The sequence below is a fragment of the Cupressus sempervirens genome, chromosome 3 (genome assembly GCF_028749045.1).
Source record: "Cupressus sempervirens isolate cs-2001-9-10 chromosome 3, ASM2874904v1, whole genome shotgun sequence".
Classification (NCBI taxonomy): domain Eukaryota; kingdom Viridiplantae; phylum Streptophyta; class Pinopsida; order Cupressales; family Cupressaceae; genus Cupressus; species Cupressus sempervirens.
This window is the reverse complement of record NC_143120.1, coordinates 473,329,290-473,339,526: the sequence shown is the minus strand read 5'-3', so window position 1 is coordinate 473,339,526 and position 10,237 is coordinate 473,329,290. Positions and strand designations below refer to the sequence as shown.

General features: G+C 31.4%; 1 pseudogene across 1 annotated transcript; it reads right to left on the bottom strand.

Moving 5' to 3' along the window:
- Positions 1–6,797: 6,797 nt before the first annotated feature.
- LOC149567196 (aldehyde oxidase GLOX pseudogene) lies at positions 6,798–9,580 on the bottom strand (annotated as a pseudogene). Its single transcript, XR_016362356.1, has one exon. The product of XR_016362356.1 is annotated as an aldehyde oxidase GLOX pseudogene (transcript).
- Positions 9,581–10,237: the final 657 nt, after the last annotated feature.

The following is a 10,237-nucleotide window of genomic DNA, read 5'->3' as shown; positions in this document are numbered from 1 at the left end:
AAATGCAAAGAATGAATCCTCCTGCTGTCAAAAGGAGAGTATGGGCCCTTAAGCCTGACCAAACACCACTGAACGTCGAAGGAGACCCTCGAGCAAGCCGAGCATGCAACCTTTAGCCACGAGGAGGGTCTGGAACAGTCGCTAGGGCATGCAGGCCCTAGCACATAGTGGCCTTCACCTACAACTAGATCTCGCTCATCGTCATCCGCTTCCCGATCATCATCTCCAAATATTTATTAACTTAAATAATAATATTATTTAGCATTTATTTAAAATGAACTCTAAATATATTAATATTAAATAAAATAAATATTGTCACGTTCTAAATTTATTCTTATAACTTATATCTTCATATTTAATTCGTTTTATTTAATTAATTTCCAAATATAATTAAATATAATTAAATATTAAAATATCATAATAATTTTCCATTAAATTAAATAATTAATTTAATCTTTTAATTAAACTTAATTAATAGAAAGTTTACCAAAGACTCATAAAACAACATACGAAACCCATCAAAGAAAAACACATACAAAATCAAACTAAAGGGTTATAATCACGAATTAATGTCATTTGACGCATTTAGAGGGTAGTCAACTCAGATACTTGTCCTAATTTTCAATTAGGACAAATGGCTTAAAGGTTTAGGATTTGGACTTAAGAATTTATCTCCCCTCTCTTACCATTGAGATAATGCAATGGGGTATGCTCATCCTGGTAATTTAGGGAAGTCAATACCTGGTACCTGCAACCTGCATAAAATTAATGCATGTACAAACACAATATTCTAAGTTAAACAGGCAATGATAAGAAGTGGTGCATTGTGTAGATCCCGACTAGCAGGTGACTACGACTCCCTTCCTTAACCACATTGATCAGAAACGCCATACATAAAGAAAACAAACACACACACACCATACACATGCAGTATAGGGTAAGTATCCATAAGAAAATACATAGGATAAATAAACCATCTAGCTAATCATCATCAATAACTGAAAGCATTGTAATAATCATCATGCATACATGAAATATAGAGTACCAAGTAATCTCATCATATAATAAACTGAATGTAAAAACAATATTTGATAATCTTAAAACAATGCCACTAATCATAAGCATAAAACTAGCCTAAAAGAGTTCGGCAATGATAATAGAAATGCGAACTAGGGGCAGGCACTACACATCTATCTAACTATCATCATGAAATAACTGAAATCATTATATGAACATACATGTATCATCATCGAAATAATCATGAACACATGAAATAACTAAGTAACTCATCACATATATAAATCCAGTCTGAAATAACATCTAATCAAATATGGTAACCAAGTAACGCTAATCATAAAACATGATCATAAAACTGGACTGAAAGAATTTGGTAATAAAACAAGAAAAGTAAACTAGGGGTATGCATTACATCCAACATAAGGAATGCAAAAATCCTTATTTACAACTAAATTCATATACATAGTTTATTCAATTGAATGTTGAGTTAATTATTATTTCAGATTTAATCAAGCATAAGTGACAACTAATTTTCAAGATAGTAACATTTATCGAGACCCTCAACTTTGAGGCAACTTAAATGTATCCATTCTTGGCACATTTTAATTCAAATTTCTTATATTTACATATAAGAATGGTGCATTTTAGTTCCATCATAATAGATGATACATCTTTTAAGACTAAAAATGTTATTTTCCACGACCCTCCTGTTTGTGATATTCGAATATCACACCATTTTCAAATCAATGCAAAATTATATACGAAGCATTAAGAGAAGATATTAATATATTAAAAAATATAAAAAATCCCCTAAACATTATTTGAATACAAATTAAATAGTAGAGAGTAGATTTCCACAATCCATAGAATGTTTAGACTTTTTTTCTGGATTTGATTGTGTTATTTTTTTGCATCAATGTGTCAGATCACACTCTGTGATCCATCATCAGGCTGAAGAAAGAGAACATGATGATGGATCATAGAGTGTGATCCAAAACGTTGATGCAAAAAAACAACAACACAAACAAATCCAGAAAAAACTCTAAGCACAAATTAAATACATAATTTTTAATTAATTTAGTCCAATATATTACTAAGGGATAGACTAATTTAGTCTCAAGAGAAAATGCATTAAAGACAAAACAAAGTCAATTTTTTTTCCTCCATATTCACGAAAACATAGTGATTTTTTTTCCAATTATTTTTGTTGTTTTTGACTACAAACTATGTAGATCATGAAGATCAAATGCTGAAATTAAAACTACCAAAATTTACAAAGGACACAAAATTTTGAAAGAGATTAATATATTAACAAGAGCTCTTTGAGAGCTGGAGTCCCTGCCTCTAGGGAAACAGATTGGATGTAATATTTGTTAAAATTATGGTTTTGAAAAGAGAAGTTATAAATTTTAGCAAATTTAATTTAGATTTTTAGTTAATATTTTAAATTTTAGTTTTATAGAATAATGTGGCGACTACATTGTAAAATCACGAGATTTGAATGAATAGAGTTTTAACTATTAAGCTTAAGATTTTTAAAATTTTATTACATAAGTTAAATTTGGAGATTAATTGTTTTTTATTTTTTTAATTAATATATACTAAAGTTTATATATATATAAAGCAATACAACTCTTAATAGCAATAATATATTTTAATAGAAAATCAAATTTAGTAATTATTGATTTATATAAAACTAATTTTTAAAATAATATAAAATATATTAACATTTTTAAATACTATATTCAAAACTAAAAATTGTGATATTAATATTGATAAGACATTATTTTTGTTGTGGAAGATAACAACATGACTTTTTAATAAATCTAATGAACTTGTGACAAATATCCAAAAGATAAAGTTGTAATTATTTAAAAAATCTAATGAACTTGTGACAAATATGCAAAAGATAAAGTTGTAATTAATAAATCTAATGAACTTGTGACAAATATCCAAAAGATAAAGTTGTAATTATTTTATAAATCTAATGAACTTGTGACAAATATGCAAAAGATAAAGTTGTAATTAACAAGAGACGCAATGCGTCATAGTTCCTGCCTAACACATAATGATTGTAGAGGTGTAGATGAATGAGAATCTAAATTAACATTGTGAATGCATTAATTTTTGCCTAGAAATGCACTTGTGATCTGATAGGATTGCTCATATTTTGTTGTTAAATTCTCGTCTTAGAAATGTGCTTGTGATTTGATAGGATGACTCATTTTTTTTGTTAAGTTCTCGTGCTATATTATTATATCTTTGGGCGTTTAAGCCCAAAAATAAGAGGCCAAAGTCTCCAATATGACACTAAGTACTTAATATCATACTATGATCAATACTTATGTTTTAGACAAATTTGCACCTTCTACATTGACAACTTAAATTATGTGCAATGAGGAAAGATTTCCATACCAATATTTGAATTATAGAACTTGAAGAAGTGATGAAGCATTTGGACTATCACATTATATGTTTAAGCATACCATGCATGCTACTAGAGAACCATAAGTAGTTGGAATAACTCCCCCAACTACGTATTATTCTCATCTTGATTATCAAATGGAACTCACACTATTTTTAATCATTAGGTTTGGACAAAAACTAGGATATAGGTATAGATAGAGATAAATAGCAATATACAATAATAACAACATAAACATATGTGCAGAGGAAAAAAAAAGATAGATAATATAAAGGAGGAAGAGGAAGAGAGATAAAATAGTAAGATGGAATGATATTGACATAAGTTGTGTGTGTGTGTGTGTGTGTGTGTGTGTGTGTGTGTGTGAGAGAGAGAGAGAGAGAGAGAGAGAGAGAGAATTATTTTTCTAGTCAAAATAAAATCATGGTTATAATTAAAAAAAAAAATATTATATTTTAATTAATGAAACTAAGAATTTAATTTTTATATTAAAACTCACATTTCTATAAGAAAAAATGAAATGTATTGAAATATAAAGATATTTTATAAGTAAAACTAATTGTTTAATTTTACACAATTAGAGAAGGTTTACTATTTAATGTTTTTGTATTTTCATTTTTTCATAAAATTAAGTAATTTTCAATTATGAAATAATATCTCTATAATTTAATATGTACATTTGTAAATAATAAATAGATGTAATACATATAAATTTGATGTTGTTGAATAAATAGATGTCATGAATAAGAAATAAAATATAACTATTTAATTTTAATGCATAGTTTATAAAAACTTAATAATAATTTATATATATTTTAGAATTGATTTTTTTTTTTTTTTTTTGTGTTTATTTCTTTAGTATTTTTTTTGATATAAAAGATAATTATTAATTTAATATTAAAATATATATTTAAGGTCTAAATGTATTTAAACTAAATGATAAATTATTTAAATAAAAAATATTATTAATAATAAACGATATAATTTATAAATTGTAACACTTATCAATTATACATATTACAAATACTATTATAAAGTATAATTAAAAAATAATATTGTTTAATTTATTTTTATAAAAGTATTATAATAGTAATAATTTAACTCCTATTAGAAAAGCAAAGTTTTAAAAAAATTAGAAATTTAAATACAAAGATATAACATATTGAAATTATACTAAAAAGACATATTTATCAGTTATATATATAAAAGTATAATTTGAACTTATTCATTACATGAAGTTTTAGGAAAAAGTTATATCAAATAGTCAAGAATAAACATAAATATAAAACTAATAATAAATATATTTAAAATAAAGAAATTAAAGATTGTGATAATTAATATTGATGAGGTGGAAGATAAAATGATTGAAAAAATAAAATCTTATCAACTTGTCACAAATGTGGAAAAGATAAAGTTGTAATTAATACATTCATTAATGCAAGATGAAGTTGTTAGAAAATATTTGTATTTTTTGTTGAAGAAAATTAATTTTCTCCCCCACCAAAAATAGTATGGACCAATAGAATGGATGGAAAATGTGATTTATAAAATAATAGAAAATTAGAAAAAGATTTAAACATTTGAAATATCATTCAATCTTTTAAATTCTTTGATTTGATTGATTAGTGTTAATATCATATTTGCATTGACATGAATGCATAAGTATTGAAATTAAGAATTTATTTTTTATATTAAAACTCACATTTCTATAAGAAAAAATGAAATGTATTAAAATATAAAAATATTTTATAAGTAAAACTAATTGTTTAATTTTACACAATTAGAGAAGGTTTACTATTTAATGTTTTTCTATTTTCATTTTTTTCATAAAATTAAGTAATTTTTAATTATGAAATAATATCTATATAATTTAATATGATAGATGTAATACATATAAATTTGATGTTGATGAATAAATATGATGTCATGAATAAGAAATAAAATATAACTATTTAATTTTAATACATAATTTATAAAAAATTAATAATAATTTATATATATTTTAGAATTGAATTATTTCTTTTTGGTGGTTATTTCTTTAGTTTTTTTTTAATATAAAAAATAATTATTAATTTAATATTAAAATATATATTTAAGTTTTAAATGTATTTAAACTAAATGATAAATTATTTAAATAAAAAATAATAATAATAATAAATGATATAATTTATAAATTGTAACACTTATCAATTATACATATTACAAATACTATTATAAAGTATAATTAAAAAATAATATTGTTTAATTTATTTTTATAAAAGTATTATAATAGTAATAATTTAACTACTTCTATTAGAAAAACAAAGTTTTAAAAAAATTAGAAATTTAAATACAAAGATATAACATATTGAAATTATACTAAAAAGACATATTTATCATATATATATATATATAAGTATAATTTGAACTTATTCATTAATGAAATTTTAAGAAAAAGTTATATCAAATAGTTAAAAATAAACATAAATATAAAACTAATAATAAATATATTTAAAATAAGAAATTAAAGATTGTGATAATTAATATTGATGAGGTGGAAGATAAAATGATTGAAAAAATAAAATCTTATCAACTTGTCACAAATGTGGAAAAGATAAAATTGTAATTAATACATTAATTAATGCAAGACATCAAGATGAAGTTGTTAGAAAATATTTGTATTTTTTGTTGAAAAAAATTAATTTTCTCCCCCACCAAAAATAGTATGGGCCAATAGAATGGATGAAAAATGTGATTTATAAAATAATAAAAAATTAGAAAAAGATTTAAACATTTGAAATATCATGCAATCTTTTAAATTCTTTGATTTGATTGATTAGTTTTAATATAATATTTGCATTGACATGAATGCATAAGTATTCCTGTCTTGGCAAGAACTAATAATGAACTTGTCACAAATTATGGAAAAGATAGTGTTGTAATTAATGAATTCATTAATGCATGTTAGAAAATATTGTATTTTTTGAAGTGGGAAAATAAAATAAAACCCACCAAAAATGTAACGGACCAATTAGAAAAAGGTAATAAATCAATATAAATTAATTTTAAAATAGAAAGTTTGTTGAACTTTAGAAATAACTTTAGAAAAAGAGTAATTGTTCTCCGGTGGTAGAAAAAAAAACATCAGTACGCTGCCTAAAGATAGGCAGGGAAATAAAAAATCCCCTAAACATTACGTCAACACAAATTAAATACATAATGTTTACGTAATATAGTCCAATGTATTATTAATAACATCAGGAATTTAAGACCGATTAAAAAAAAAATCAGGAATTTAAAACTGCGAAAGTTTTCATATGGCACGAAATTTTAAATCGTGCCCGCGAGTTTATTCCCTCCAATTTCGACCAATGAATGTCAGGCTCTCCCGCCTTTACCAAATGTTGGAAGAACCAACATCAAAATACCCCCAAAATCCCCAAATTTGTTTTTCTGCCTGGCCTTCTCTATGGCGGAAGCTGCACCCAAATGGCAGAGCTGGGGATCCCCTTGTACACCACGAAGAGGAGATAATACCCCGGCGGAGCCAAATTCTTTGATGGAGGGGTCTCAACAGTGATCTGACATGAATACGGAAAGATCACAAACTGAGAAATCCTGAGGTTGAGCATCCTCTGGTTCATGGAGTAGCTGTGTGTGGTGAATGCAGGGGCAATGAGCGAAACGGAGACATGCTTTTGGACGATCGGCTTCTCGGTGATTGAGAACTCCAGCAGAAAGTTGCTCCCGTAGTTCATAACGGTGCTCTCGGAGAATGAAATGGTGGGTCTGCGTGAGGCGAGTTGGGAGGAAAGGTATGGCGGAGAGAAGGCCTCGAGGCTGAGATCTGTTGGGAAGAGGACTTTCTGGAAGTTGTAGAACACATTGGGATTGCTTCCCCCAACTAGGATTCTTCCGTCGGGGAGCAGATGGGCCGTAGAATGGTACATTCGAGGGGTTTTGGCCTTGGTGAGGCGGACAAATCGTTTGGGGCCGGGAGCCCATTTGGGCCTGTAGAGGAGCGGATGCATTGCGGGATTGCGGCCTAAGAACCACCCGGCTGTTCCGTTCTTGGCGCCATTGATGATCAGGATGTCTCCCGTTGGGAGCATGATCATGTCGGACATTACTCTGGAAGCGGGCATTTCTTCCATTTCCCAGAAGGGTTTCGGATCTGAGACTCTCAGACGGCCGCAGGATGTGGCTGCCGCGAGAAATTGGTCCTTTCTGGCGAGGGAAAATGCATTTGCTTTTGCTCCCCCGCAGATTAGAATTTCAACGGTGCTGAATCCCTCTGTTCCGTCCAGCGGGAGAAGAACAGATGATCCTGTTGCGGGGTAGCTTCGGGAAACACCGCCGGGCATTGGAGGGTACTCGCGGAGAACTGTGTTGTTGTTGTAATTGAGGAGGATTGAGCGGGTGTTGGCGAACACGAAGAGATTTCCGTCGGGCAAGAGGTTCACGAATGGGTACAGATTGTTCTCGCTCGGATCGGTGGTTTCTGCGAGAAATGGGAAGGGCACAACTGTGTCGCTCGGGTTTTTAGGGACAAACTCGTAATTGAACTGCTTTCTGCCGCCGATCACAATGAGACGCCCGTCAGGAAGAATTGCATCCGTGCTGTACCAGCGTCGAACGGCCAGGGCTCCCGGGAATTCTTCCCAGTCGCACTCATCGCAGACGTCGAAGACCCGAACGACCCTTTCGCCGTCATTGTACCCGCCGGTTTGAATCAGGCGCCCGTCCCTGTCGAGCCCCCCCGCCGAGCACCATGTGTCCGTGAGGATCATCAATGGCCGCACCTTGTTCATGGCGATGTCGTATTCTATTGAGTGCGCCCAGCAGTCGTTTTTGATCGCCTGGTCGTATGGATCGAACCTGCATTTTCCGTTCGGCAGCGAGATGTTGGACGGGCCGTAGTCCGAGCGGTCGAAGATTATGACCTTGTTGTTCCTCAGCAGCGCCATGTGCATCGCCGAGACGCCCGAGTTGTTTAGCAGGAGGTCCCATGAGCCCCGCAGATTGTCGCTCTCTGTTTCGCAGCAGCAGATGCTCAACAACACCACGAGAATGCAGAGCACTGTGGCTCTGCAAGCTCTGTCCATGGCGGTGGTGTTGTTGTATTAGGCCCAATTCTCTCCGGATTACGCCCAATTCGAAATATGTTATAGGCCCGGATTGGTGTATTGGATTTGCGTTGGGTTTGGGTCCGAGAGGAGGAGAGTTGTGATGGCCAATGGTGGATGAGATGAGAACGAGGAATCTGCAGATCGGCTCTGCCTTTAATAGTGCATACATTGATTCCAACAGCTAAGCATTCGCCTGGATCTGTTCTTCCGTTCTGTTTCACTACGCGGCCTATAATTTTGCTTAAGGTGTGATTAATTCTCGCCATGGCGAGAGAAATCTCCGTTCTGCCGATTCGTGGGTCTCTTTGGAGTTTACTATTTCCTCCTTGCCCCCAATTCGGGTTGTCTTCACTTTCTAATTGCTCGGATTTACTTGTTCCCGATTTTTCTTAAAATACTTTTCTTTGGTTTCTGATTGTTCGGATTTTTCTTACCCCTTATTTGCTCTTCTTGGGCGTTTGGCTGTTGGGATTTTGTACCTTCTGTCTTCTCCCAATTTGCCTTTCTTGGGTTTTTTGACTGTTCGGATTCAGTTACTTTTGTCTTCCCCTGTTTTCGGTTTCTTGGGTTTTTGACTCTTTAGATTTTCTATTTCTGTCTTCCCCTGTTTTGCTCATCTTGGATTTTCCTTCGGTTGGATTTCTGTATGAAGATGAAAAGTTCATTGGGAGTTTGAACAGTTCATCTCAGGCGTGAGGTTTTATGCAAGCCAAGCAATTTCATTAATGATGGCGAAATTGGTTGGGGAGGAAGCTTAATTTAGAAAGAGTGGCGCACGAAAGTAGAGCGGGAGGAACAGATGCAGATTTCGATCTACCACTATATACGGTACTTGAAAGTTGGATCCAACTCGATTTTGGGAGATTTGGCCTTTGAATCATCAATAGGTTGATCTGGACAAATGAAAATGTCAATGAACTGTATAACAGCGAATGATCTTCACTGTGTTGATCTGTACAAATGAAAATGTCAATGAACTGTATAATAGCGAACGATCTTAATAAATAAATTACTCCGCGTCTTGACAATTTCAATTCGTAAGCTTTTCTCTTTTACCAGAGTAATCTTAAAAGAACGATCATGTTGAAATCTGAAGATAGACTTGTTCAATGTGATCGAACTCGATAGTTGCTGAGCTTGCTGCAATTAATCTGCTTGTTCGGAGGTGGAATCAAGTTATTTCCTGCAATTAATCTGCTTGTTTGGAACTGGAATCAATTACGCCTGATTAGCAGAGTAGGATTGCTGACAACTGGAAACCAGCCTCATTGTAAACATCTCATTCCTCTAGCACCATAATACAATATCAATATCACACGTTATTACACAAATCTAAAAGATTTATCTAACATGATTGAAATTATAAAATCCAAACAGCAATTGCAAATGATCATAATTGCTTCTAGAGAGAGGCAGATCATGAGATTAAATAATGAAGCATAAACAATGATCTTCTCATTTGGTCAATTCTTTAGGATATAAAGTCTCGGAGTAAAGATAAAAGACAAGTAATCATAGAAGTGTTGAACATTGTGTTGCCATTGATTTCGAAGGGGGTATGTCAAAGGATGGTTATCAAAGATATTGATTATTATTATGTTCTTAATTTCAAGGCATCAGGAAGTAGTTGTAATTTTGATTGTTATTGTCATGACACAAAAGTGTCAAGCAAGTGCAAGAAGCTTAG